We start from the raw sequence: 22443 nt of genomic DNA on the forward strand, positions 1-22443 counted from the left end.
GTAAATCACTTGCGGATCTGCAGCGTTTCTGCACGGAAAAAAATGCTGCGGATCCGCAGGAAATCCACAACGTATGCGCATAGCCTAAAGCCCCTTTTTTTTCACAAAGGAAACAGGATGAAATGGACACAAAGATTTGTTGTGCAATTTCTCCTATGTACACCGACAACCCATATATGGAGGAATACCACTGTTTAGGCGCATGGCTGGGCTCGGAAAGGAATGAGTGACATTTTGGAATGAAGACTTTTATGGAATGGTCTCTGGGCATCACGTCACGTTTGGAGAGCCCCTGATGTGCCTAAACAGTAAAAAAAAACAGAAGTGACCCCATTTTGGAAACTACAACCCTCATGGATTTTATCCAGGGGTATAGTGAGCATTTTGAATCCACAGGTACTACACAAAATTTGATAACATGGGTTCTCATATTGAAAATGTTCATTTTTTTCACTAAAATGTTGTTTTTGCCCCAAATTTGTAATTTTCACAATTGATAATAGGAGTAATTGAACCCCATAGTTTTTTGCGCTTATTTTTCCAAACACCTCATATGTGCTCAAAAACTTTTGCTTGGGCACATGGCAGGGCTATGAAAGGAAACAGTGCTATTTGCATGGGATAGATTGTGAATGCCATGTACATTTGAAGAGCCCTTGACATGTGAAAATGGCAAACCACCCATACGTAACCCCATTTTGGAAACTAGACCCCTCAAGGAATTCATCTAGGTGTAGTGAGTATTTTAAACCCATAGGTGCCACACAGAATTTAATAACGTTGAGACGTGGAAATATGACATTTTAGTAGTAAAAATTTAACTTTTGTATTTTTCAGATACACAAGGGTTAATAAACTAGAACCCACAATTTGTTGTGCAATTTCTATCGAACACGGTGCTGCCCTATATGCTGTCAGAAATTACTGTTAGGCCACATGTCAGAGCTGAGAGGGAAAGAGCGCTATTTGGGTTTTGGAGCACAGATTTTGCTAGAATAGTTTATGGGCAACATTTGTAGAGCCCCGAAGGTTGCATAACAGCAAAAAAAAAAAAAAAGTGACCTAATTGTAGAAACTGCACTTCTCAATAAATTCAACCATGGCTGCAGTGACTATTTTAGAACCTCCATGCCAGGCTTTTTTTCTGGAGACTTGCAAATCTGCCAGTCTAGTACACATACATTGTGTCCCCATACAGTGTAGAGCCCACATATATGATAGCACCCCATATATTGCGGCCAACTTGGGCTTCTGGCAATACATACCCATAAATTAAGTGCCTTCTCTAAATTACAATAATGCCAAACATGTGGCCGCTTACTTTAGGTTAGGCAGAGTGGGGCTCAGAAGGAGAGGGTCCTTTGGATTTGGGAGCACAGAATTCACTGGATTTTATTTGAGGGGGCGAGAGACATTTCGCTTTTCCAGAGTCTTTGCTCTAGCAGTAACGTGTGAACCCCCTGTATAGTTCCAGTGAAAGATGACGGACCTGAGTGGGGGCTGTTTTTATGTGGGATAAATTAGGGTTTTCATTGGTAATATTTTAGGTACATGATATTTTTCGATTGCTTGTAGAATATGGCTGGATCATATTTTTGTGTTCTATGCTGGGCACTTACCTTGGGATTTCATGAGGCAGACGGAGACCCGTCGTACTCCGTTTGGAATCTGCTCAGGTGGTCTCCATTGTTTTAGGCATGCACAGAACTGTGGTCGCCCCCATATATGTGCACTAAAAAATGCCTAAAATGATGGGACACTGCTGTAACACAGACCAGTCCAAAGTGGTTCCATCTGCCTCATAAGTGAGTGGTTCTGTCCATAGTTTTGTCTGTATTGCGGTTGTGGGGAATTTACAGGGAAACTCCGAGGTAAGAGCTAAGCGGAGAGTGCAGGATAAATGTGAGCTGAGCCTGATTCCAATTTTTGCGAGGTAGAATAAGCAAATAGACAGCAGTGCAAGAATAGTTCTTATTATTTTTGCTCAGGTCACCGTGCGGTATCAGTGATAAGGCGGATATGCTTCGGGTCGGTGCAATTACAACGACAATTTTTTAGGTTTTGCTGCTACCACACAGTAAAAATTCTTTTTTATAAAAAGTAGTTTTTTTGTCACCATATTCTGAGAGTTGTAATGTTTTTCTTTTTTAGCGAGCAGAGCTAAGTGAGGGTTTATTAATTGCGGGACAAGATGCAGAATTTTTGGTACCATGTTGAAGTACATAATTTTTTTTATCGCTTTTTATTCAGATTTTTCACACACAGAATGAACAAAACGCAGAAATTCAGTTATTGTATTTATTTTATTTTTTTACGCCGTGCGGGAAAAGTGGTAAGACCGATTTGTTTGTCGGGTCGTTATGATTACAGCGATACCAGATTTAGATTTTTTTTATGCTTTGCTATTTTTGCACACTATAATAATAATAATATTTTATCAAAATGAATTTGTTTTTGTATCATCATATTCTAATAGCTGTACCTTTTTTTAATTTTTTGCCGAATGAGCCATATAAGGGCATGCTCTTGGAAGGGCTGTTTGGTGTTTTCATTTATATCATTTTATTTTACATATGACTTTTTGATAACTTTGTATTCATTTTGATGAAAAATTTGGTGTGTTTTATATATTTTTTTACAACATTCCCCAAAAGGAATAAATAACATGCCAGTTTTATATAGCGAGTCATTCTGTGCACGGCGATACCAACTATTTGTACATTTTTATTTTTATTTTTTTTTTTACCACAAATGCTGGGTTAAGAATAGAGAAATGAATTTTTGTGATTTGTGTGCTTTTTTGTGTTTTTTAACTTTTCTGCATATTTTATTATACTTTTTTTTCACTTTTTTACACTTTTTCACTGAGGGACATGTATAATTTTTACTTTGATCACTGGTCTCATACTGTACACTGCTGTATTCATGTACAGCAGTGTATGAGACTGTCAGTGTCTCACTGACTGTGAATGTGAGACCCAGCTTATTGCATGGTATCCATCGGGACCACAATTCTTATTGTGGGGGTCCGATGGTTACTAAGGGAGTCTTGTACCTTTAACTACCGCCGTTAAAAGTATCTATAGTTTTACAATTTTTACTAACTTTTTTTACTTTTTTACATTGTCCCAGGATGGAACATCAACTGAATAGTGACACATTTTCTGATCTAATACTCTGCAATGTTTCTGCACTGCAGAACACTAGAGCAGCGCTTGACATGCAGGGAGGAGGCATGCCACATTCTCTCAGGATGCCATCTTAGGACCCAGGGTCACCATGGAAACCCTTGACACAATACGATTGCATCGAGTTGTGCCAATGGGAGCACAAAGGGAACTTCTTCTGCGATGCCCCGTGATTTCACTGTCACTATTTACTGCAGCATCACAAAAGTTAAACACCCGTGACCGGTGGTAGCACCAATCTTGGGCAATGCTGCAGGGTGTCAGTTCTCACATAGAGCTGACACAAGCACTCAATCAAGTTGGGGCTCAGTATGAACCCGCAGTATCACGGCGTCGTATGTTTACAGCAGTTTGCGGGAACGCAGCTCCCGCGATGCAGTATATATATATACAGCGCATGTCGGAAGTGAGTTAAAGTTCCTAGGGCAGTATGAATGCCATATATGACACTGCATCTATATGAGCTTTTATGATATCCCATTCTAAAGTCATGGTCCCCCATAACAGCTATACAGCTCCGTTTCTTCTGGGAAAACTTGATTTTGGAGTGTGTCTTGGAATTTTTATCCATTTATTCAGAAGTACATTTATGAGGTCAGTCTCTGATGTTTGATAAGATTTGCTGGCTTGCAACATTTGTTCCAGTTCAACCCATACTTATTCAATGAGGTTGAGAATTTCCCCACACACTTACATTAGATGTGGAAATTCCGCAGGTAAATAACTCACACGCATTTTTAGTCTGTTTTCACTGCAGAAATGCATAAAGAACGCGCATCCTGCACCTAACTATAACATTAAAGTTTTGTCAAAGTCAAATACCACTAAGTATGAAAAACAAAGCAGCTTTACTTACAGCATGACACACGGAAGACAAAAAACGAAGCATCAAAACACAGTAAAAATGCATGTTATAAAACTGCACACAAACATGCAATAAAAAACGCAATGAGATAATTCATATAATAGGGGCAGATATTTTCCAACATCAAAAACTTACCAATCGTTCATTGTGGGAGCGCAGCCTGAATGTTTTCCACTTCATTAGTGGTTGTGGATTCTAAAAGCTTCCACTTTTCATTTAGGAAGGTAAAAATATCACAAACTGACTTGTAACATGGGCAATGAGCAGCTGAATTCCAACCCTGGCATGCTACTCTTATTTAGTGTCCTGATTCCCGTGTGCTGTTTGCGTGGTGCAGAACACTCACGTTTTGGCCGCAGTCCTCTGCTGTATCCATGATACCAGATCCAGGAACAGACCAAACATTCAATAGGGTACACGCAGTTCTTTTCAAGCAGGATAGTTTTATTATTCCTACTGAGTGGTTCATATAGGTCGGTTACACTGACACGTTGAGTATTTGAGTATTTGATGAGTTTTTACCTCAGTATTTGTAAGCCAATATCAGGAGTGGAACAGTCAGAGGAAAAGTATAATAGAAACACGCCGCCACGTCTGCATCCTACACCCACTCCTGGTTTTTGCTTACAAATACTGATGTCACCAAATACTCAATGAGTACACATGGCCTAATATGCTGCGTTTTTGACTCAGTCAAAATTCGTAGTGTCAAAAACTCATCGTGCCATATAGTTGTGTACATCGAAAAATACAATAGTTTCGGCTTTAAAAAAGAGGAGACAATAATTTAAAAAAAAAGTCACCGCACCAAGATTCAAGATTCAAAGAAGCTTTATTACCATAAACTTGACTAGAAGGCAAGGTGTTAATTGTGCCTTGTTAGGACCCTTTACAGTCTGTACACCCTGTAAATACCTGTATCCCTGAAGTTATCACTGAACTACATTCCCTACCACTATTAGATGACAGTCAACTTCTTTAAGGTTTGTAGTTCAGCGAGAACTCGCCTGAATCCTTTCAAACCATATCACCTTTAACATTTCATTGTCCTTTCAGAATGCACAAGTTCTGCCAAATATTCCCCTAAAGTACTATTTATTTTCTTCTAAATCCAATTTTACACCACACATTTTTTTCAGCAAGAGTGACTGATACTTTGTGCGAGAGATTTTTTTTCCAATCTGTTTAAAGTCGGAAGGGCAGAAAATATATATATATTGGCCAAACTATTAATCCAATGTTAGGCTCACTTTCCTCTAAATGTACAGCTTTAAACCTTGTTCTGTTTCCACTATGTCATATAAAATAGATCTTCAGAATTTGCAGCTAGCGGAATCTATAGGTGACTTGGTGAGAATGAAATATAGGCAATGTTAATGCTCACAAAACACAGCACTTCAAAGAATTATCCACTAATGTTTAAAAATCTTCTGCTATATGCCTTCAGGCAGTTCAATCGATGCTCTGGACTCTTTTTCAGATTCCTTAGACACCCCTGGAGGTCACCTTTTCCACACAAAAGAAAAACAGGTGTTATGAATCAGGAAAACGTGCATTTCTAAGTAATCTCTACTATTGCATAAATGATGTGCAACTTGCTCAGAGAGATTAAGTTTAAGGACTGGAAAAATAACATGCAGATCAAAAGGAATCGTCAGTCTCTAAGAGCATTTTTATGCTCCAAATAATGTAGATTAATTGTTAAGTAGCAATCCTTACAGAATCAATGGGACTTTTATCTGAAATAAAGCACAATCCACTACTGATGTCATCATTAAATGAATGGTTTTCTAACATTTTGCGCCCTTCACAACACTGCCGATTTTTTTAAAGTTTTCATTATTTTCTTCTTTTTCTTCCAAGGGCCAGAACTTTTTTACTTTTCAGCTGACATAGTAATATGAGGGCTTGTGTTTTGCGGGACAAGTTGTTGTTTAGAATTACACCGTTACGGTGTACTGAAAATAAATACACGTTGAATGGCACACACCCACTTATTCCCTTGGGTCGCATGTGTAGGGGGAGGCTGGGATGAAGAAGACGCCATGGCAAAAAGGGGATTGTTAGGTAGATTTATGTATTTATGTTATTTGTGTGGTGTGTTAAAAAGTATTTTTGTATTTTATCCCTGTGGCCAGTGTTGTGTCTTCGGTTCTCCTACAGGCTATGCCTGTGGTCAAACCTTGGAATGCAGAAGGTCTGTTCACTAGGGTTACTATACAGTAGATAGGGATACAGTTTGCTTTTCACCAGGAAAAAGATAAAAGAATTGGGATTAGTCCACAGTTTGAGAGTGGTTAAATGAGGTTTTACAGAAAATGTTTTCTGGATTACAGGCAGTCTATTCAGAGTCCAGGACTCAGTCAAGTACATGTTCTGGGTGGACTAAAGAGCCGGGTTGAACATAGCAGATTTAGTAGGTTCCAGTGTAATGCAGTTGCAGCAGAGAATAATGAGTTTAGTCAGTGCAAGTCTTCTAGAAGAATGAGGTCACATTTTTGGCCACATCTCAATGCTGGGACCTCTGTCTCCCTGATGAGGAAAATGTCAGCCACGTTGCAGAGTGGGGTGAAGATGGTGTGTCTCAGGACAGGACGGGGACAACGACTATGGAGCACAAAACCAAGGGAATATCACTAAAATGAGAAAAATGAGACTTTGTCTTAATCTGTATGGTGCAGTCATATGTAAATGAATTCCACAGTAAAGTCAGACCTGCTAGCCCAGACCCAAGGTCTTTTGTCTTGTTTGTAGCTGGATCTAGTCCTATGGATGGGGAGGTAGCGAGGGCTCCCAAAGCAAAAGTGAAGAAAAGGTACAGTACACACTCCACCACACCACATACTCCACTCAAACATCTGTTTAGAAGAGGGGCTGCAGAAGAACCCAAACTCAGTTCAGTCCCAAAGCAAACCGGCCCTGGTCTCTGCTTCACATTATTTAAAACAGGGATTTCAAACTCAAAGGGTCAAATTGAAAGCTTGTACTAAGTCAGCGACCACCCTTGATATTTATTAAAAAATGTCTACAATTGAAGTTATTATTGATCATCAGATATAATGATGATCCTTTTCCCATGGACAAAGTACGTTTTAAGTAATAGATCTTAGCATATTGTAAAAATATAATGTTATGTAAGAGCAGTTAAGCCTACATAGCCCAATGGGCTAATATAAATTAGTAATAGCAAATTATACAAACCTTGAATAATGCAGATAATAAAGTATGGTGCCAAAAAATAAGACATCCCCACAGTGAATTCCTCCATAATAACTTCCACATCCACAAAATCTTGTCCCTACTGCAGCCCCTCAACTCCCCATGGCAAATTATGGTGATACCATCACAGTATGTTTCCCCAACTGTGATCCCCACATAGCCCTGCATAGAGTACAATGGGCCTAGCATAGTCCTCCATACATTATAATGACCCCAAATAGTCCTCCATACAGTATAATGGCCTCACATAGTATTCCTTACAGTATTATGGTCCCACATAGTGTTCCATACAGTAAAATGGCCTCACATAGTGCTCCATACAATATAATAGATCTACATAGTGCTCCATATAGCATTATGGAACAACATGGTGCTCCTTACAGTATAATGGGCCCCCCATAAAAAAAATTCAGATTTCCTCATTCCCGCATTACTCCGGTCTCTGCAGCTCATCTTCTGATCCTCTCCATTGCTCACACAGTAGGCACAAGGAAATGATGTCGTCATGCCCACTGCACTAAGATGTCAGACATGGAGTGAGAGTAATGGTGGGAGTGTCAGCTGATGCTCCTTTCTCTATTATTTTTTATAACTGTACTAGATTGTGGCCCGATTCTAACGCATCGGGTATTCTAGAATATACATGTCCCCGTAGTATATGGACAATGATGATTCCAGAATTCGCGGCAGACTGTGCCCGTCGCTGATTGGTTGAGGCAACCTTTATGACATCATTGTCGCCATGGCAACCATTATGACATCTACGTCGATACTGTGCCCGTAGCTGAATCAGAAACGGGGGATTTCTAGGTCCTTTATGACATCATCGTCGCTGTGCCCATCGCTGATTGGTCGAGGCAAATTTTATGACATCATCGTCGCCATGGCAACCATTATGACATCTACGTCGATACTGTGCCTGTCGCTGATTGGTCAAGGCCTGGCGGCCTCGACCAATCAGAGACGCGGGATGTCTACGTCCTTTATGACATCATCGTCGCTGTGCCTGTCGCTGATTGGTCCTGCCATAAAAGGTAGAGGGAAAAAACGTAAGTGACTATGTGTATATTATAAAAAATGCCACAAAAATACTGTAGTATGTAAAAATGCATGAAAATCATGGCATTATTTACAGACCAGGATGTATTGCCACAACAAATTTGTGGAGATCTAAACAGAAACTCATTAGAATAATAATGAGCTGTGTTGTGGTGCATTCAGTAATGAAGGACGGCAAACAATTGGAATTTGCACTTTTTAAAATCTATTTTCTAGCTGCATTGGTGTAACCCCTCTCCCTGTCAATCACAGAGTCACAGCCCCTGTAGCATGTGGCAGCTGCAGATACAGACAGCGCCTACCACGCACAGACAGGGCCCTGCTCAGGGCTCCACATCCTGCCACTTCCTGCCTTTCTCCAGAGCTGTGCACTAATCCAGCATTCCTCTATCCAGTGCACTCCTAGACATCATACTAGTGCAAAGCAGCCTGACGGACACCTTCCCATGCAGGCACTGATCTGCCACAGACATCTAACAAAGTGTCATCTGCAGAGCAGTGTGTGAATCCTGACCTCTGCCAGCCAAGTCATAAATACTGATATCAGTGTAAGAAATGTCCATGTTTCTTTCAGCCCCGTGAGTAATAGGTCTCTGAGAATCAAAGTGGGTTTGGATGGTGAGGAGATGTAAGATGGCAGAGCTTTTATAACATGGTAATAAAGAGACATGCTGTAGGCACTCTGAAACATAAGGCCTCTTTCACATCTCTGTGCTTAAAGGGAACTTGTCATTTAAAAAAAAAGCTCTTATCCTGTGGATATGTGCTTAATTTGCAGGTTCATAGCGTTCAGAAGCTGTGCACACACTGCACTGAAAGCTCAGCTGCCAGGAGGAAATGAACTATATTCTTTTCCCCCCCGCAGCCTTTGGCTTTTAGTTATAGGGCCGTGTCGGCGTGGGTACAGTCAACACTCAGTTCATTGTGAGCAACGGCAGAAACAATGCCTCAGCACTGACTGACAGCCGTCTCAGCAGTGGGGATCTCAGTGAGGTGGCTACATGGCTTCTGAATAGGGTTGGGATCGGACAAATTCAAAAATCGCCAACTTTCGGCAAAGTCGGGTCTCATGAAACCCGACCCGATCCTATTGTGGGATCGGCCATGAGGTCGGCGATCTTCGCGACAAAGTCGCGTTTCGTATGACGCATTCAGCGCCATTTTTCAGACAATGATTGGCTTACTTTCTGCGGCGTCACAGGGGCTATAAAGGGACGTGCACGCCGACTGCCATCTTCTGAAGATCGTAGCATAGGGAGAGGTTGCCGCAGCTTAATCAGAAGAAGGGATATACAGTAGTTAGGGAGGGAATATTAAGCCCCGAAACTGCTTGTGCTGTAGCGATTTCCACTGCCCAACACCACCATTTGTTTGCAGGGACAGTGGAGTTTATATATTTGTGCATCAGCTCTGTAGCTTATTAGGCTGCCCTATAAGGCTCCCTGATAGCTGTGTTGCTGTTTGCACGCCGTTGTGCAAACCAACTGCTTTTTTAAAAGCAAAAATTCTGTTGCTCCTTTCTGCACAGTTATCTTATTTATTTGTCGACACTTTTGTGTGCAGCAGTCCTTTTTATTGCTGCCATACTTTTCCTAAGATCATTGTAGGGAGATTGAAATTGTACTACAGACCGCTGACACGACAGGTACTGCTGCATCGATTCAAAGTGACAGGAGACAGCATTTGTCCAGTATGGTTATGAACTACTTTTCCTCTCTTATCGATGTTCTCCCTCACAGGTCATTCCCCTTTGATTACTGGGCATCTAAAATAGACACCTGGCCTGAATTGGCAGAATATGCATTACAGGAGCTCGCTTGCCCTGCTTCTAGTGTGCTATCAGAAAAAGACTTCAGTGCTGCTGGTTCAATACTGACCGAAAAAAGGACATGTCTGGCTACCCAGAATGTTGATGATCTAACCTTCATTAAAATGAACCAATCATGGATTTCGAATTATTTTGCCCCACCTTCTCCTGCTGACACGTAGCTGGCCTGAAAAATGTCTTGCTTTTGGCCTCCTCTTACTGACTTCTCCAATTCCGCCATTTGCAGCTGCTGAATGTCCACCATAGGCCATTTTTATACCTCCCTAAATGGGCTGACTCCCCCCACAGGGCCGTGGTCACCACCTGGCGCAAGCACCCGTGAGAGTGCCGTTTGCCTGGACAGGTGGGTGCGCCCACTCTTGGGTGACGGCACTGGCACAGGGTCCCTCATAGTACAATGAAGTGTCTCTGACGTGGTGGTGCACAACCAACGTCAGACACACCGTCATAATATGAGGGGCCCTGTGCCAGTACCGCCGCCCACGAGAGAGTGTTCCCCCCAGATCGAACAGTGCTCTACCACTTGCAATACTTACCTCTCCCTGCTCCACCACTGTGCAGTCTGTGCTGTTAAATCATTCAATGGCACTGCCAATACAAATTTGTTGAAATGATAGATGTTAGTTAAAATATACAGGGGCCCAGGCCTCCATTTAGACCAGTTAATACTTTGCGCCTACTACCACTGTCTGCTACTCCAGTACCTAGCTATGCTGCCTGTTTAGTCCTGTTACCAATTTTGAACTGCTTTTAGCCTACTTTGGTATTTGGGCCTACTAACCGTGTATGCGCCACTCATTACAGTTGTCCTCCACTGAACAAAGCAATGCCGCCTGTTTAGTCCTGTTACCAATTTTGAACTGCATTTAGCCTACTTTTGTATTTGGGCCTACTAACTCTGTCTGCGTCACTCATTACAGTTGTCCTCCACTGAACAAAGCAATGCTGCCTGTTTAGTCCTGTTACCAATTTTGAACTGCATTTTGCCTACTTTATTATTTGGACATATATCTGTTTTCTCTTCATCCTGCCCATTGCTCAGCCACTGCTAGATGAGTCTGCTGGTACATTGACCCAGACCACTACATTCCCCTTGCACTCTACACAGCCTGAATCTGACCCTGCTGAAAGTTAAGTTCCCCTTCCTGCATACTATACCACCTTACACGGGGACAAAGAGGAAGGTGCAGATGAAAGTGCAGGTTCCTTCATCAGGTGGGGGGGCATACTCATTGGCGACGTCACTGGCACAGGGCCCCTCATAGTACGCAAAAGTGTCTCTGGCAGTGGGAGGCGCCACCTGCCATTAAGCACACCACCGTACTATGAGGGGCCCTGTGCCAGTGCCAAGTGCCAATGAGTGGGCCCCCCTGCTTGCTCAGGATCACAGCACTTGCAAAGTTGAAATACTTACCTCTCCCTACTCCACCGCCGTGACGTATTCTGTGTTTCCTGGACCCACAAAAATCTTGAGCCAGCCCTACTCCCCCCACAATTTTAGAAAAAATGACCCCCTGTTTTCAATACCTAACTAATATTATAAAGTAAATTAAGATTGTCAAGCTTAAGAAATAAGAATTGATGTTTTTGGCATTAAAATGGGCACTGTAGGTGTTTTCCTGTCCTCCACTCACTGCCGACTTTGATTCCCCATTGACTTGCAATGGGTTTTGTGTTTCGCTCGGCCCCCGACTTTTTTAAATAATCGGCAGATTTCACCCGACCTGACTTTTGACAAAGTCAGGTTTTGCGAAACCCAACTCGATCCTAAAAAAGTCAAAGTCGCTTGTTAGGGGTCAAGTTCCCGCCTCTGCACAGGGGGAATCTCGGGCCATCTCCGCTGCGGTCTCCCATTCTTCTCCTGCCGCATTGGAGCCTGCTCAGCGGAGACGTCGGTCCCAGCATCTCGCTCAGTCTGACTCTGTACAAAGAGTTACTGCTGCTTTTCCTGCTTTTGCCATTGGAGTCAGTGCTGGGCAGCGGTGATCGGACGCTTCTGGGACTAAGTCCTGCTTTTCTCGTTCTGAGCATGCCCAGAGTAAGATCTCTCAGTGGAGATCGAGGGTCACATGATCAGTTTCTGCACCTATGGCCATTGGTCCTTTCAGGAAGGTCCTGTAGGTGCTCAAACTCTGGGGCAGCATCTCATTGGTCCTTTTAGGAAGGTCCTGTACGTGCTGCAACTATTTAAGGCTCGCATGGCCGCACGGCCATGCGCTAGTATTGTTCTATGTTATGTGCTTTGCGCCAGTGTGGTCACGTAAGAGTGTGTTCAGGGTCCCGGCTGATATAAGCCCCTAGAATGCTGGCACCTCCGGCGAGGAGATTGTGTTTGTATGTATTCAGGGACCTGGCTGAAATAAACCTTTAGAATGCTGCACCTCCGGCGAGGAGTTTTGTGTGCATGCGTGACCACTGACTGCTCTCTGTTTGGGCAGTTAGCCTGTGCCTCTGTGGAGTCTAACAGGGCACAGTGCTTTGCTTTCACGGCTACTCGGTGAATTAAATGAGTTAGTCCATACCGCCATATAGTGCCGCTGTTTGCTAGCAGCAGGTTCTCCTGCATGGTGGACCCCGGGCTGTGAATGCACCAATAACAATAAAAACATCTATATTTACTCGGTGCGTTCCACTAGCCCTAACATCGCTCAACTCTACTTTTGAGCACAACTGTATTTATTGCATTTTTTGGGGGGGTGATTTTTTTTTTTTAAATATATTTTTGCAATTTTTTCAAAACCTTTTTTGTTTTACTTTTTTACTTAGTCCCTCTATGGAACTTAAACTTTCGTGGCACTGATCGCTGGTATAATGCATTGCAAAGCACCAGCACTGCAATGCATTATATTTTATACTTGTCAGTGCTACAAGCATGAGCATGGTCTAACATTATTTCTGTAGATGGGTAACCTAGATATCATCATGATGACCTCAGGTTGTCATGGCAATGATTGGGCCCTACCGATGGTGTCGGGGCTGCTGGTCTAAATTTCACCCTCCTAAATGTTGTGATCGATATCAACTGCAGCATTTAGGAGGTTAAATTACATGGGGCTGTATGGTCATTAATGCTGCTTGTGACAGTGGGCGCTCAACAGCAACTTACGCCGAGGACCCAGCTGCTATCACATGGGCACCACTCCTGTGCCTGAACAATCGCATTGACATACGTTTACTGTGAATAATAGCAAAAAACTCGGCACTCAGACTTAACTTAATCAGATAAAGTGATTTAATGGTGTCCACGGTAAATAACAGAAGAAAAGTTTCGGTCCTATAGCCGGACCTTCATCAGTCACAATATTTGATCGTGAACAGAAGTTAGTGGACCCGAAAGATTATGGGTTTTCTTTAAGGTCATATAGTCAGTGCGCATTGACTTGCGGTGGATACCGCGTCCTCCACTGACCAGGACACGCAGGCTCTAAACCACAGGAGGCAATACCGCCGGACTTATCCCCTGAGACACTGGCTGTGTCCACCTATATCTATGACCTTAATAAAAACAGCAAATCTTCATCTACATATTCACTCTCACAAAATCTACTGCACTTTACAGTCCCAGCTAAGTACACGAGATTTTGGGAAATCTCATGCACATGCTGCAAAACATATCTGTGGCATAGACTTACAGGAGCTGCAGATGTAAGAGTCACATCATGTCAATTTATGCTGTGGATATTGGTGCGAGTTTCACCCTTTGCATAGCTTATCTGTACCTTTATCAGAATTATGTCTGTAGCTGTCCATACCACTTCCGCTACCGGAGGTCCACAGCAAGTGGATTCAGTAGGAACATAACCTAAAGAGACATAGCTTAGCAAATTGGAAAAATCTCAAATCTAGCATAAAAATTCACATCTGCAATTTACTTTAATGCAGTCTTTATGCAATTTTCACATTTTTATTTCCAACTTTTGCAGTTTTCTTACTGTATATCATATTATTGCTTGGGTTCAGACATCAACCAATTTCAAGAACAGTGTTAGAGCCCCATTTGAATGAATTGAAGGTCAACATGCTTACCTCCACTCCATTCATTTTCTTGAACCTGCCAGAGATCATCAATTTCCCACAGTTCCATAGACAAATGGAGCAGGGCTCTGCAGAGCCCCATTTTTGGAATAAGTGGGGAAGTCCCAGGAGTTGAATCTCCAGAAATTATTATGCTATTGCCTATAGGGGATAAAATATACACTTGTTACAATCCTTTAAGTCAACAGGAGTTATTATTATTATTATTATTATTATTATTTATTTATATAGCACCATTGATTCCATGGTGCTGTACATGAGAAGGGGTTACATACAAGTTACAAATATCACATACAGTAAACAAACTAACAATGACGGACTGAAACAGAGGGGCGAGGACCCTGCCCTTGCGGGCTTACATTCTACAGGATTATGGGGAAGGAGACAGTAGGTTGAGGGTTGCAGGAGCTCCGGTGTTGGTGAGGCGGTAGATCCGGTGTTGGTGAGGCGGTAGCTCCGGTGTTGGTGAGGCGGTAGCTTCGATAGTGATGAGGCAGCAGTGGTGTCAGTGCAGGCTGTAGGCTTTCCTGAAGAGATGAGTTTTCAGGTTCCGTCTGAAGGATCCGACTGTGGTTGATAGTCGGACGTGTTGGGGCAGAGAGTTCCAGAGGATGGGGGATATTCGGGAGAAGTCTTGGAGGCGATTGGATGAGGAGCGAATAAGTGTGGAGGAGAGAAGGAGGTCTTGGGAGGACCGGAGATCACGTGAGGGAAGATATCGAGAGATTAGTTCAGAGATATATGGAGGAGACAGGTTGTGGATGGCTTTGTAGGTCAGTATTAGCAATTTGAACTGGATACGCTGAGGGAATGGGAGCCAGTGAAGAGATTTGCAGAGGGGGGAAGCGGAGGAGTAGCGAGGAGAGAGATGGATTAGTCGGGCAGCAGAGTTAAGGATGGACTGGAGAGGTGCAAGGGTGTTAGCAGGGAGGCCACAGAAAAGGATGTTGCAGTAGTCAAGGCGGGAAATGATGAGGGCGTGCACAAGCACTTTAGTAGATTTGGGGTTGAGGAAAGGACGGATCCTGGAGATATTTTTGAGCTGGAGGCGACAGGAGGTGGAAAGAGCTTGGATGTGTGGTTTGAAGGACAGGGCAGAGTCGAAGGTTACTCCGAGGCAGCGGACTTCGGGTACAGGGGAAAGCATGATGTCATTGACTGCGATAGATAGGTCAGGTAAGGAAGATTTGTGGGATGGAGGAAAGATGATGAGTTCAGATTTGTTCACATTGAGTTTGAGGAAGCGAGAGGAGAAGAAGGAGGATATGGCTGATAGGCACTCTGGGATTCTGGACAGCAGAGCGGTGACGTCTGGGCCAGAGAGGTAGATCTGAGTGTCATCAGCATAGAGGTGGTACTGGAATCCATGGGACTTTACGAGTTGTCCCAAGCCAAGTGTATAGATTGAGAAGAGTAGGCGTCCTAGAACAGAGCCTTGGGGGACTCTGTTGTGAATTCTGTGGCAGAGTTCACTCCTGTGGTCACAAGTGGTACTTCGGCTGATTCTCTCTGGGATCTTCCGTTTGTGGAGGAAAGTGGTACTGCAGCTTCTGAGTTTCCTCCCTCAGGTGATCTGGTGAGCTCGCTAGCTTCTTCTCTACTTAACTCCACCTGATGCTTTGATCCATGCTTCCTGTCAATGTTCCAGTGTAGGACTTGTTTTTTTCTCTGGATCATTCCTGTGGCCTGCTGCTCTGCAAAGCTAAGTTTTGCTTATGTTATTTTGTTGCTATTTTTCAGTCCAGCTTGCTTTATTGGTTTTTCTCGCCTGCTGGAAGCTCTGAGACGCAGAGGGACCACCTCCGTACCGTTAGTCGGTGCGGAGGGTCTTTTTGTCCCCTCTGCGTGGTTATTTATAGGTTTTTGTGCTGACCGCAAAGTTATCTTCCCTATCCTCGTTCTGTTCAGCTAGTCGGGCCTCACTTTGCTAAATCTGTTTCATCTCTATGTTTGTGTTTTCATCTTACTCACAGTCATTATATGTGGGGGGTTGCCATGGCTACAAGCCCATAATCCAGTATTAGATTGGAAATCCATGTCGGTGTCCAGCTGGGGTTGTCAGGGGGTACATGGTGATGTTCCATTTCTGTCAATTTCGTCATCCACCCCTTCTGAGGTCCCAGAGTTCTTGTCTGATTACCGGGATGTATTTGATGAGCCCAAGTCCAATACCCTACCTCCGCATAGGGATTGTGATTGTGCTATCAATTTGATTCCTGGTAGTAAATTCCCAAAAGGTCGATTGTTTAATTTGTCCGTGCCTGAGCACACCGCTATGCGCAGTTATGTGAAGAAATCCCTGGAGAAGGGGCATATTCGCCCATCATCGTCGCCATTAGGAGCAGGGTTCTTTTTTGTAGCCAAGAAGGATGGTTCGCTGAGACCTTGTATAGATTACTGCCTTCTTAATAGGATCACGGTTAAATTTCAGTACCCCTTGCCATTGTTATCTGATCTGTTTGCTCGGATTAAGGGGGCTAGTTGGTTCACAAAGATAGATCTTCGTGGTGCGTATAATCTGGTGCGAATTAAGCAAGGCGATGAATGGAAAACTGCATTTAATACGCCCGAGGGTCATTTTGAGTATCTCGTGATGCCGTTCGGACTTGCCAATGCTCCATCAGTGTTTCAGTCCTTTATGCATGACATCTTCCGAGAGTACCTGGATAAATTCCTGATTGTGTACTTGGATGACATTTTGATCTTCTCGGATGATTGGGAGTCTCATGTGAAGCAGGTCAGAACGGTTTTTCAGGTCCTGCGTGCTAATTCTTTGTTTGTGAAGAGATCAAAGTGTCTCTTTGGTGTGCAGAAGGTTTCATTTTTGGGGTTCATCTTTTCCCCTTCTACTATCGAGATGGATCCTGTTAAGGTCCAAGCCATCCATGATTGGACTCAGCTGACATCTCTGAAAAGTCTGCAAAAGTTCCTGGGCTTTGCTAATTTTTATCTTCGCTTCATCTGCAATTTTTCTAGTATTGCTAAACCATTGACCGATTTGACCAAGAAGGGTGCTGATGTGGTCAATTGGTCTTCTGCTGCTGTGGAAGCTTTTCAAGAGTTGAAGCGTCGTTTTTCTTCTGCCCCTGTGTTGTGTCAACCAGATGTTTCTCTTCCGTTCCAGGTCGAGGTTGATGCTTCTGAGATTGGAGCAGGGGCTGTTTTGTCACAGAGAGGTTCTGGTTGCTCAGTGATGAAACCATGCGCTTTCTTTTCCAGGAAGTTTTCGCCTGCTGAGCGAAATTATGATGTGGGCACCCGAGAGTTGCTGGCCATGAAGTGGGCATTCGAGGAGTGGCGTCATTGGCTTGAAGGAGCTAAGCATCGCGTGGTGGTATTGACTGATCATAAGAACTTGACTTATCACAAGTGGTACTTCGGCTGATTCTCTCTGGGATCTTCCGTTTGTGGAGGAAAGTGGTACTGCAGCTTCTGAGTTTCCTCCCTCAGGTGATCTGGTGAGCTCGTTAGCTTCTTCTCTACTTAACTCCACCTGATGCTTTGATCCATGCTTCCTGTCAATGTTCCAGTGTAGGACTTGTTTTTTTCTCTGGATCATTCCTGTGGCCTGCTGCTCTGCAAAGCTAAGTTTTGCTTATGTTATTTTGTTGCTATTTTTCAGTCCAGCTTGCTTTATTGGTTTTTCTTGCCTGCTGGAAGCTCTGAGACGCAGAGGGACCACCTCCGTACCGTTAGTCGGTGCGGAGGGTCTTTTTGTCCCCTCTGCGTGGTTATTTATAGGTTTTTGTGCTGACCGCAAAGTTATCTTCCCTATCCTCGTTCTGTTCAGCTAGTCGGGCCTCACTTTGCTAAATCTGTTTCATCTCTATGTTTGTGTTCTCATCTTACTCACAGTCATTATATGTGGGGGGCTGCCTTTTCCTTTGGGGAATTTCTCTGAGGCAAGGTAGGCTTATTTTTCTATCTTCAGGACTAGCTAGTTTCTCAGGCTGTGACGAGGCGCCTAGGTTCTGGTCAGGAGCGCTCCACGGCTACCTTTAGTGTGGTTTGATAGGATTAGGGATTGCTGTCTGCAGAGTTCCCACGTCTCAGAGCTCGTTCTATTATTTTGGGTTATTGTCAGATCACTGTATGTGTTCTGACCTCCATGTCCATTGTGATTCTGAATTGCCTTTCACAACAGGACTCCAACAGAGAGAGGGTGGGATGAGGAGGTAGTATGGGAGTGGGAGACACTGAATGTGCGGCTGGAAAGGTACGAGGCGATCCAGGATAGGGCGAGGTCTTTGATGCCAAAGGAGGAGAGCATCTGCAGTAGGAGGCAGTGGTCAACTGTGTCGAAAGCAGAGGACAGGTCTAGAAGGAGGAGTACAGAGTATTGTCCAGTAGCTTTGGCGGTAAGTAGGTGGTTAATGATTTTGGTCAGGGCAGTCTCAGTTGAGTGATGGGGGCGGAAACCAGATTGTAGATTGTCGTACAACAAGTTAGATGAGAGGTGGGAGGAGAGTTCAGCATGGACGTGCTGCTCCAGGAGTTTGGAAGCAAATGGGAGCAGCGATATTGGGCGATAGCTGGACATGGCAGTTGGATCGAGGGTTGGCTTTTTAAGGATAGGCGTGATTGTGGCATGTTTGAACGCAGAGGGGAAGGTGCCAGAAGTTAGTGATAGGTTGAAGAGGTGGGTTAGGGATGGGATAAGTGTGGTGGTGAGGTTGGGGAGGAGGTGGGATGGGATGGGGTCAAGCGCACAGGTGGTGAGGTGGGATTTGGAGAGGAGACAATTAAGTCCCCCTTCAGTGATGTTGGATAGGGAGGTTATGGGGTTTGGGCATTGGTCTGGTATACAAAGGGGTTGTGGTGGTTGAACAATAAAGACTTGCCTTGTCTGGTCGATCTTATTTTTAAAGTGTGTGGCAAAGTCCTCAGCAGAGATGAGGGAGGTTGGAGGGGGCAGTGGGGGCCGGAGGAGGGAGTTAAATGTTTTGAATAACTGTTTGGAGTTGTGGGATAGGGAAGATACGAGGGTTGTGAAGTAGGCCTGTTTAGCAGAGGTGAGTGCAGATTTAAAAGCGAGTGTTGCTTGTTTGAATACAGTGAAGTCGTCTTGCGAGTGTGTTTTCTTCCAACGCCGCTCCGCAACCCTGGACACTTGCCTTAGCTTTTTGGTGGTGTTATTATGCCAAGGTTGTGTATTGATACGTCGCGCTCTGCCATGGACGAGAGGGGCAACCGTGTCAATAGCTGATGCGAGAGTGGCATTGTAGAAAGCAGCGGCACTGTCTGTGTCGTGAAGTGAGGATATGGATGCCAGTGGTAGGATGGAGTCAGAGAGTGTGTGGGTGTCTAGGTGTGCAAGGTTTCTGCGTGGGTGCGCATGTTGCTGGATATGGATGATTGGTGAGGAGGACAGGGATGAGAAGGTGAGCAGATGGTGGTCGGATAGAGGGAGAGGGGAGGTGGTGAAGTTAGATAGAGAGCAGAGATGGGTGAATACCAGGTCTAGTGTATGCCCATCCGTGTGGGTGGCTGAGAAGGACCACTGAGTAAGTCTAAAGGATGAGGTAAGGGACAGAAGTTTGGAGGCTATTACCCGTTCTATTGGCTGCAGTAAGTTGGATGTCCCTTTCTTGTTACATCACCACTATAAAGTAAAGTAAAGACCCAAAGGGAACGGAAGTGGTGGGGAATCGAAAACGTGGGTATTGGCTGCTACTTACCCCAAGCTTCCTAGATGATTTTTTTTGCCTGGCACAGCTTCTGTGTTCACATAATCGCCATGATGTACTGCTATGTCCATTTGGGGCAACATCTTCCCAAAGAAGATGTATTGTTACGTCCATCCTCTTTTAGATAAAAGTCTGTTTAATATAAATGTATATGCACCAATATTTTAAATCCCTTTATTGTTTTTTTTTTTAATTTGAAATCTATATTTTATGTTTCTTTGCACTGTTGCGGTTGTCACATTGTGCAGTATATTGAAATAATACTTACATAAGATTACAATGTATTTGTAAAAATAGTGATATTTTCAACAGACGACAGATTCAGTGACAACATGTTGTCTATTTGTTGAGCAGTGATGAACATTGGATTCCGAGTGGCTTATTCTATGATGGGGTATATACAGCATGTATTTTTTTTCAAGTTCTGTTGTTTTATAAGACACATCTGTCCCTTTTGAAAGCTTTCAAGAATTAAATATTTTTCAGCTCAGATGATTTGTTTGTTATTGTTTCTGCTCTGTATTTTCTATCTGTGTAAATGTCTACCTTTGCTGAAAAATATAAATTTCACATGGCAGGAAGGGACAAATGCATTGTGACATTTTACCGTCAAAATGACTTTAAAATTGGCCGTTTTTAGAAAAAAAAGTTTCAATAAAATGGAGTCATTAGAATGTAGTTTTCTGAAAATTACTCTAAGAATGCACTTTGGATAGAACCTTTTAGTTTTTAAGCTTATAGGCAATGTACAACCATTATCTGAATTACAACTTAAGTCATAGCTTATACCGTAAGTTGAATACTGTTCAGATTCCAGATGAGTGGACAAAAAAAGCATTAGAGGACATTGGGAGTTGTAGTTAAATTGCATAAGAAAGTCACTTAAGTTGTAAAAAACAACTTACCCATAATTATCCTGAAAGAATATAAGTTCTTTCTCATTTAATAATTCCTTTGGTTGATTTATAGCAACAAGTGCAATATTATCTTTCTTTTGTACAGTCACATAAGCATGAAGACGATCTACAATATAAATAACAAGATTGTTCATGACTTTTTTTTAATTTTTGCTAATGGGGTTCAGAACTACCCCTCACCAATCCTTGTTACTTCACAGTGGTCACAGATATCTCCTGCAGGTGATTCCACTGCTTCCACTCATGTCACATCACCAGAACAGCATGTTCCTTTACACTTTTCTCTCACTCTGTCGACGAAGCATCATTGCCAATGTAATGCTGATTGAAAGTCATCTACCCGAAGAAGTCAGCAGGCAATCAGCATAACATTTACAGTGATGACTAGGGTTGAGCGAAACGGGTCGTTCATTTTCAAAAGTCGCCGACTTTTGGCAAAGTCGGGTTTCATGAAACCCGATCCGACCCCTGTGCGGGGTCGGCCATGCGGTACGCGACTTTCGCGCCAAAGTCGCGTTTCAATGACGCGAAAAGCGCCATTTCTCAGCCAATGAAGGTAAACGCAGAGTGTGGGCAGCGTGATGACATAGGTCCTGGTCCCCACCATCTTAGAGAAGGGCATTGCAGTGATTGGCTTGCTGTCTGCGGCGTCACAGGGGCTATAAAGGGGAGTTCCCGCCGACCGCCATGTTACTGCTGCTGATCTGAGCTTAGGGAGAGGTTGCTGCCACTTCGTCAGAAGCAGGGATAGCGTTAGGCAGGGTCCATTAACCACCAAACCGCTTGTGCTGTAGCGATTTCCACTGCCCAACACCACCTTCGGTGTGCAGGGACAGTGGAAGCTACATTTTTTTTTTTTTTTCCCCCTCAGCGCTGTAGCTCATTGGGCTGCCCTAGAAGGCTCCCTGATAGCTGCATTGCTGTGTGTACGCCGCTGTGCAAACCAACTGCTTTTTTCAAAGCACAAATCCTCTTGTTCCTTCCTTTCTGCACAGCTATCTTTTTGGTTTGTACACACTTTTTATTTAATTTGTGCATCAGTCCACTCCTTATTGCTGCCTGCCATACCTGGCTGAGATTACTGCAGGGAGATAGTAATTGAAGGACACTCCCTGTTGTTTTTTTTTTTTTTTTTTTTTTTGTGGGAGATTAAGATTGACATTTCTGCTAGAGTGCCATCCCTGTCTGTGTCATCTCTCACTCAGTGGGCCATAGAAAGCCTATTTATTTTTTTGCTTGATTTGGGTTATAAAATCTACCTGAAAAAATCACTACATCAATCAGTGGGAGAAAAATATTGGCCTCAGGACTTGTGTGCCACTCCTGACTCCTGTGTGTGCCATCTCTCACTCAGTGGGCCATAGAAAGCCTATTTATTTTTTTGCTTGATTTTGGTTCTAAAATCTACCTGAAAAAATCACTACATCAATCAGTGGGAGAAAAATATTGGCCTCAGGGCTTGTGTGCCACTCCTGACTCCTGTGTGCATCATCACTCACTCAGTGGGCCATAGAAAGCCCATTTTTATTTTTTTTTTTGCTTTATTTGGGTTCTAAATTCTACCTGAAAAAATCAATAAATCAATCAGTGGGAGATTAATATTGGCCTTTGGGCTTGTGTGCCAGTCCTAAGCGTGCCATCTCTC

The sequence above is a fragment of the Ranitomeya imitator genome, chromosome 6 (assembly GCF_032444005.1).
Source record: "Ranitomeya imitator isolate aRanImi1 chromosome 6, aRanImi1.pri, whole genome shotgun sequence".
In the NCBI taxonomy this organism is placed as follows: domain Eukaryota; kingdom Metazoa; phylum Chordata; class Amphibia; order Anura; family Dendrobatidae; genus Ranitomeya; species Ranitomeya imitator.